This window comes from Cervus canadensis, chromosome 31 (assembly GCF_019320065.1).
Source record: "Cervus canadensis isolate Bull #8, Minnesota chromosome 31, ASM1932006v1, whole genome shotgun sequence".
NCBI lineage: Eukaryota > Metazoa > Chordata > Mammalia > Artiodactyla > Cervidae > Cervus > Cervus canadensis.
In genome coordinates this window covers 35175553-35183388 of record NC_057416.1, presented here as the reverse complement: position 1 = coordinate 35183388, position 7836 = coordinate 35175553, and the positions used below count along the sequence as shown (strand labels likewise).

Genomic DNA, 7836 nt, shown 5'->3' with positions numbered 1-7836 from the left:
AGCCTGTGGCTTGTTTTTTAAAAACCCATAAACCAGGAACAATTTTTATGTTTTTAAAGGGTTGTAAAAAATATATGGAATCTGTGACAGAGACAGCATGTGGCCCACAAGGCCTAAAATACTTAATATCTGGCCCTTTATAGAAAAAAGTTTGCCTCTCCACAGTCTCAGTCAGCTCAGGCTATAACAAATTCCATAGCCTGGATGACTTCAACAGCATTTATTTCTCACAGTTCTGGAGGCAGGAGGTATAAGATAAGGGGTCCAGCAAGGTCAGGTGCTTGGCAAGGGCCCTCAGGGAGAGATCCCGTGTCCCCCTCTTTTACAGGGGATCAGTCGTCATGACCTCATCTAACCCTACTCTTTTCCCCAAAGCCCCATGTCAACTCCCATTCGCTGGCGCTTAGAGTTTTGACATGTGAATTCGGTGGGGGACATGTTCAGTCCGCAGCACACAATAATCTAAGCTTCCAGCCTGTGAAAGAGCAAATTAAAGCCCAAAGCAAGCAGGAAGAAGGGAATATTAAAGATAAGATGTAAAAATAAATAAAGAAATAAATAAAGATAAGATGTGAGTTCAATAAAACAAGAACAGTAGAGAAATCATCTGATTCTTTGACAGATTGAAAAAAGCAAAAAGAATTTGCTACACTGGCCAAGAAAAAAAGGGGAGTCAGAAAATAGCATTACCACGACAGAACATACAGATATTAAAAGGATAACAAGGAAACACTATTAAAAATTCTGTGCTCATGTATATGACCATTTAGATAAAATCAGCCAATTCTTTGAAAGATAAAAACTCACTTAAGAAGAAAATAGATGACCTGAAGTAGTTCTGTATCTATTGAATTTGTAGTATAAAATTAAAGCTTTCTCATAAAGAAAGCTTCACACCCAAAGGGTTTCACTGGAAAATTCTACCAAATGCTTGAGGAAGAAACAACTCTACACACTCTCTTCCAGAAAACAGAAGAGGAAGGAATATTTCCCAACTTGCATTGTGAGGCCAGCATTACTCTAAGACAAAAACTAGACAAAGATATTACAAGAAAACTACTGATGCAGATCTCTCAGGAACACATAAAACAAAAACTCCTAGCAAAATGTTAGCAAACTGAGCCCAGAAATATATAAAAATAATAATACACCACAACCAAGTGGGGCTCATCCCAGGAATGCAAAGCTATTTTAATACTTGAAAATCAATCAGTGTAATTTACCATATTCAGTTCAGTTCAGTTGCTCAGTCATGTCCGACTCTTTGCGACCCCATGAACCGCAGCACGCCAGGCCTCCCTGTCCATCACCAACTCCCGGAGTTCACCCAAACCCATGTCCATTGAGTTGGTGATGCCATCCAGCCATCTCATCCTCTGTCTTCCCCTTCTCCTCCTGCCCCCAATCTTTCCCAGCATCAGGGTTTTTTCAAATGAGTCCTATGCAATATTGCTCTTTATAGCTTCGAACCTTGCTTCTATCACCAGTCCCATCCACAACTGGGTGTTGTTTTTGCTTTGGCTCCATCCCTTCATTCTTTCTGGAGTTGTTAATAGGCTACAGAAGAAAATATTTGTTAATTCAAAATGTGCCTGATGATATCTTGGTATAAGCCTTTAAAATAAATTTTGTCTTAAACTTGATGAATACTTTTAATTTGACTACGTAGGATTTCTTCACCTAGGAATAAAATTTTAATTTGCCTTTGATAATTCCTTCTGTTTGATTTTTTCTGATGTTTTCTGTAGGAATACCAGCTATCCATGTGTTGGATGTCCTTGTCCTCTAAATGCACATCCTCTGTGTTTCTCTGCTATCTCCCCTAAATTCTAGGATACACTCTCAAGTCTGTGTTATCAATTAACTACTGCTCTATGACAAACCACCTCAAACAAGATGACTTAAAACAATAGCCATGTATTACTCACAGGTCAGCAGCGTGGCTCTGCCCGTCTGAACTGGGCTCAGCTAATAGCTCAGCTTGGCTTACTTCGCCTGTGGTCAGTGGGAGGGATGACAGCCGTGGGCTGTGAGGCTATCTAGAGCTGGGATGACTTGACTTTGCCCCCCGTGGTTACTCACCTTCCACAAGGCTTGCCTAGGCACAGGCTCAAGGCAGATGGAAGAGAAGGTGGGCAGCCACAGGGCTTGAGCACTTGTGAATTCTCTATATGAGTCATGTTTGTTGCTGTCTTTTTGTCAACTCAGACAGCGGAGCCCAAAGTCAGAGTGGAAGACACTCCAGAGCTATAGAGGAAGGGCGTGCAGAGGGGGAGACGATCACTTAGGGCCATTAATGTGGTCAGTCCACCACGTGCTTCCGTCACATTCCCTATTCGATTCTCTACACGATTCTGGTCCATAGATTAGATTTGGCTGCTTTGTTTTTGGTTTCCTTGTTTTCCCTTTTTAGCCCATCAAAGACCCATTTCCTCTTCCTCTATTTGTACTTGATGACTTTTCTGTTTTATCGTGACCATGTCTCTTCCTATTCTGCTCAGTTTTTGAAAGTTTCTTCTGGTTGTTGGAGTTCCCGACAAAGCCTTCAGCATGCTGCTGATTTAAACTTTGTTGCAATGCATTTCTATAAGTCTCATTTGATTTCTTTTCAGAGGATTATAAAACGTCATTTATCAGTATTTCGACTATATGGCCTCCCTCTGTCCATTTGAGGGATGATGTATTACCATGTGTAAAATAGACAGCTAGTGGGAAGCTCAGCTCGGGGCTCTGTGATGACCCAGAGGGGCGGGATGGGGTGGGAGGGAGGCTCAAGAGAGAGGGGATATCTGTGTACACGTGGCTGATTCGCATTGTACAGCAGAAACTAACAACACTGTTAAGCAACTGTACTCAAAAAGAAAAGAAAATCCCATCACACGAACCTAGAGATGATCATACTAAGTGAAGTAAGCCAGACAAAGACAAATATCATATGATATCACTTATATGTGGAATCTAAAAAAGGGGATACAAATGAACTTATTTACAAAACAGAAATAGACTCACAGGTATAGAAAACAAATTAATGGTTACCAAAAGTGAAAGGGGTCGGGAGGGACAAACTAGGAGTTTGGGATTAGCAGATACAAACTGCGACATATAACAATAGATAAACAAGGTCCTACTGCATGGCATAGGGAACTATATTAACTATCTTATGAGAGACCACAATGGAAAAGAATATTTTTTTAAAAAAAAGAATGTATGTATGTATATAACTGAATCACTTGGCTATACAGCCGACATTAACACAACATTGTAAATTAATTTAAAAGAAAGAGAGAAAGAATTCATGTATTGCTTTTCAGGAAGTGGGAAGGATATTCTGAATTGCAGGCGGTTTCAATGGCTACCATGACTATGGATGGAGAAAATTCATGGAGGATGGGAATGTTCTTCTCCTCCTGGTCACCAAGTGACCCTGCAGGACAGCAGGACAGACAAAAACACTGCCTTCCACAGGCCACTTTAGACACATTGGATTTCTTCTCTCCCACACCTTTGTAGACCTGAATTCGGCACTGGTATTTTCCTTAATGAATGCTTTTTATGTACCTTGTATAAGACACACATCATTGTATTTTGTCTACCGTCTACCCACCCTACAAATTAAATATTATTATCTTTAATAGTTGACTAAATGGAGAGCCATTTAGTTACGTTAGACCCATTTCATGAGGTTAAGTATTATATCCAGGTTCATATAGTTGCATCTCTTCTGATGATTCAAGCAGTAAAGAATTTACCTGCAATACAAGAGACTCAAGAGACCTGGGTTCGATTCCTGGGTCAGGAAGATCCCCTGTAGAAAGAAATGGCAACCCACTCTAGTTTTCTTGCCTGGAAAATCCCACCGACAGAAAATCCCAGGAGCCTAGGGGGCTACAGTCTGTGGGGTCACAAAGAGTCGGACACACATCATGCATACAATCTGCAATCACATAGCTAATGAGATATAGACTGATAGACCTAGAACTGCAGTCACCACCCATTCACATACCCCACCCCCAGTCTCCACTGTCGCAGGAAAACATACTGATGTGTAAGAATTCATCTCCCTTTCCCGCTCCTAAAGCCTGAGGCAGTGTGCTTTAGTGGGAAATGTACGGGTTTAGGAACCAGAGGAGCTGGGTTTGGGTTTTTGTCTCTGTTACCTTTGGTGAGATGGTGCCATGTGTCAATCCCTAGACTTTCCTGACTCTCCAGGGAGCAAGAGTGGTAAAGAACCTGCCTGCCAAAAGAGGAAATGCAAGAGACGCAGATTTGATCCCTGGGTTGCAAAGATCCCCTGGAGGAGGAAATGGCAACCCACTCCAGTATTCTTGTCTGGGAAATCCCCTGAACAGAGGAGCCTGGTGGGCTACAGTCCATGGAGTCGCAAAGAGTTGGACAGGACTGCGCGACAGAGCACACACACAGCTAAGTGTCTCATCCATACAGAGACGTATAATAAAGTCAGCTGTCTCCAACACCGGATACAGGAGGATCACGCGGGAACGTGTGTATTAAAAGTCTCTGCGATAATCACAGCACCAGCTCACACCTGGAGAGTCCTTTGTAATTTTCCAAGGGCAATCACATTCTGAAATAATCCTTGTTTTACAGAAGAAAACCAAGGCTGAGAGCACTTGGGTATTGCACAGCTCACACTCTGCAGAATCGGAACTGAAGCCCAGCTTTTATTACTCCAAATTCTATTATTTTCCCACACTTTAATGCAGCTACCTCATTTGCAAGAAGATTCTTTATTTCTCCAGCGATTAACAGTAGCATTTCATCACAGAGCTTAGTTCATTTTAAATTCTATTCTTAATTTGGTTTTTATACTACTTTTTGGGAGCTCACCTATTGCACTAAGGAGATACTAATAAGTAAATAATGTCAATTATTCATTATTCATTTACTATTTTAATATAGTAAATCATATCATCATGGCCAAAAAGTACGAAGCAGTTCTTTAAAGGTGCTTATGTTAAAACCAGTGAGGAAATTGGGCCTGACATGTCATAATCCCTGGTGCCCATTGCTAGTAGGGTGATATTTTCAATAGACTTGAATATTCTTTTTTTAATACCATTTTGGTATTGAACAGTATTGAAAAGTGAAATGATATTTTCAGTACCGTTGTTGGGTGATACTTTCAATAGAATTAAGAGCTTGCCTGCACCCCAAGTACTTACTTTTTAAAAAAACATTCCAGCAGGTAACTATGTTTACATGGCTCTTTGGTCTTGGAATATATCACTGTCAAAGTAGCATAAACCCTCCAGCCTGCTCTCTGCACAGTCCCATTGGAGAAGACCACACAGACCCAAGGGCCCATTTGTCTAGATGGTGTCAGTGCAGCCTTCTCATGGATTAATGAGGAAACCAGCCAGCAAGCCTAGGACACAGGGTACAAAAAGAAAAGACAGCAGACTGGGGCTGAGCAAAAGCAGAGAGAGAGGCAGAAGGAGAGAGCAAAGGCAGAAAACTAGAGGCAAAGAAGAAAAAGGACTTTGTGTATCCTTGGCATTGGCGTCGCCCTGAGATGGGTAGATGTGCAGAAGAAAGGGTGCTAATTCATATTCAGGCTGCAGAAGCCAAAAGGAACAGTTTCTAAGAGCAAAGGCAATTAACTCACTGCCCACACACAAGAGAAGCTAACCAGCCCCTCCTGACTGTCTACTGGTTGGACTGGTGAGCGGCATGGACTCGGCGGGTCTCGTGACTGCCCGAACCAGCTGGTAGCCAGGCTTGACTTCCCCACACGCCCTGGGGCCTGGGTTGCTTTGCCCACAACCGAGGCCACAGTGAGCCCAGGGACCAGCTGGACTGCTCAGCTCATTCCCCAAGAGGAATTACCTTCAGCTTCAGGGTTTATGATTCCACTGCACTTCTATGTGAAACAAATCCCACACGCATCTATATTAAAATCAGAGTCCAGTTTGGAAAATGGTAGATGAAGGGGGTATGACCTCATTGTTGAAACCATAAAAATATGAAACATATTTTTAAAAAATCATCCATAATCCCATAAATTCAGAGTAATTAAAGAGTAATTGATGTGTAACTAGGCTCTATATTTTCATAACAGTCATATAAAAAGTAACTGTCTGAAACCACCTCACCTTCCAGACAGGATCAAAGGATAATGACTCTGTTCTTACCTCTCTGTGTAGTATTTTCTTCCCCCTAAGTAATGCTTTTAACTTAGGCTACAGAATTCTAAACAATATTTTGTACAATAACAACATCATAAGCAAGCTGCTGCATGGGAGAGAGAAACCTTTGAATGTTCAATATGACAGGCTCATTCCAGATTCACTCCTGATCTCTAGCCAACCTGCTTTGGGTTCTTATGTAGTGGTAGCTTGGGTCTGCGTACCCTTTTGCAGTCTGTTTTGTTCACTGTATGTCATTTTCTGGACCCATGCCCCTAACTCATTTTTCCTTTGACATTGCAGGAGCCAGATTTATAGCCAGAGCTCCTGAAATTTTATTTTATTTTAAATTTTGGCATATAGTTGCTTTACAATATCGTATTAGTTTCTAACGTAGACTGACTCATTTTCTAAGCTGCCATTCCCCCCTCTGCTCAGTTTTTAAAAACTATTTATATATATATATATTTTTTTTTTAATTTATTTTGGGCTGTGGGTAGCCTTTCCCTTCTCCAGGGGGTCTTCCCAACCCAGGGATCAAACCCAGGTCTTTCGCATTGCAGGCAGATTTATTACCAGCTGAGCCACAAGGGAAGCCCTATTTATATATATCTGGGGGCGGGGCGGGGGGGCTGTGCTGGGTCTTCATTGATGTGCGGGCTTTGCTCTAGTTGCAGGGAGTGGGGGCCACTCTCTAGTTGTGTTCCAACAGCTTCTCGTTGCAGTGGCTTCTCTCGTGGATCCTGGGCTCTAGGGTGCGGGGCTTCAGTAGTCGGGGCACCTGGGCCAATAGCTGTGGCTCCCGGCTCTAGAGCACCGACCCCATAGTGGAGGCGCCCGAGTTTAGATGCTCTGTGGCACGTGGGGTCTTCCTGGCCCAGGGAGCAAACCCGTGTCCCTTTTGCCCTGGCAGGCTGATTCTTTCCCACTGAGCCACTGGGGAAGCTCTATATATTTATTTTTTAACAGCTGCAGCTGGAGCTGGAATTCTTTTTTAAAACTTTTATTGGAGTGTTGTTGCTTTACACTGTGTTAGTTGCCACTGCACAGCAGGTGAGTCAGCTATACGTAAAACGGCAGCCCACTCCAGTATTCTTGCTTGGAGGATTCCATGGACAGAGAAGCCTGATGAGCTAAGTCCACGGTGTCACAAAGAGTCGGACACGACTAAGTGACTAACTTTCATCAGAATTAGAGAATACTTTACGAACTTGTGTGTCATCCTTGCCCCGGGGTCATGCTATTCTCTATATTGTTCCAATTTTAGTATATGTGCCGCTGAAGCAGGCACTCCCCAATTCTGATTTTAGCCCCACACACCATCAGTTTTGTTCCGGCCATGTCACTGGCCTGCTTAGAATCTTCGCTTGGTTCTTTGTTGTCTTTAGAATCAAAGCCATGGACTTCTCTGATGGTACGTGGATAAGAATCCACCTGCCAATGCAGGAGATACCGGTTCGATCCCTGGTCTGGGATGATCCCACATGCCCCAGAGCAACTAAGTCCATGAGCCATAATTATTGCACTTGTGCTCTAGAACCTGAGAGCCACAACTACTGAGCTTGTGCTCTAGGACCCATTAGCCACAACTACGGAAGCCCGTCCACCCTAGAGCCTGTGATCTGCAACGAGAGAAGCCACCCAGTGCAATGAAAAGCCCAGGCACTGCAAGGAAGGTAGCCCCCCGCTC

The 7836-nt window shown here is 43.0% G+C and overlaps 1 non-coding gene across 1 annotated transcript; it reads right to left on the bottom strand.

Moving 5' to 3' along the window:
- Window positions 1-7333: 7333 nt before the first annotated feature.
- Window positions 7334-7437, bottom strand: LOC122432669. Its single transcript, XR_006266932.1, has one exon. It is a non-coding gene; the product is annotated as a U6 spliceosomal RNA (small nuclear RNA).
- Between the last annotated feature and the right edge of the window lie 399 nt (window positions 7438-7836).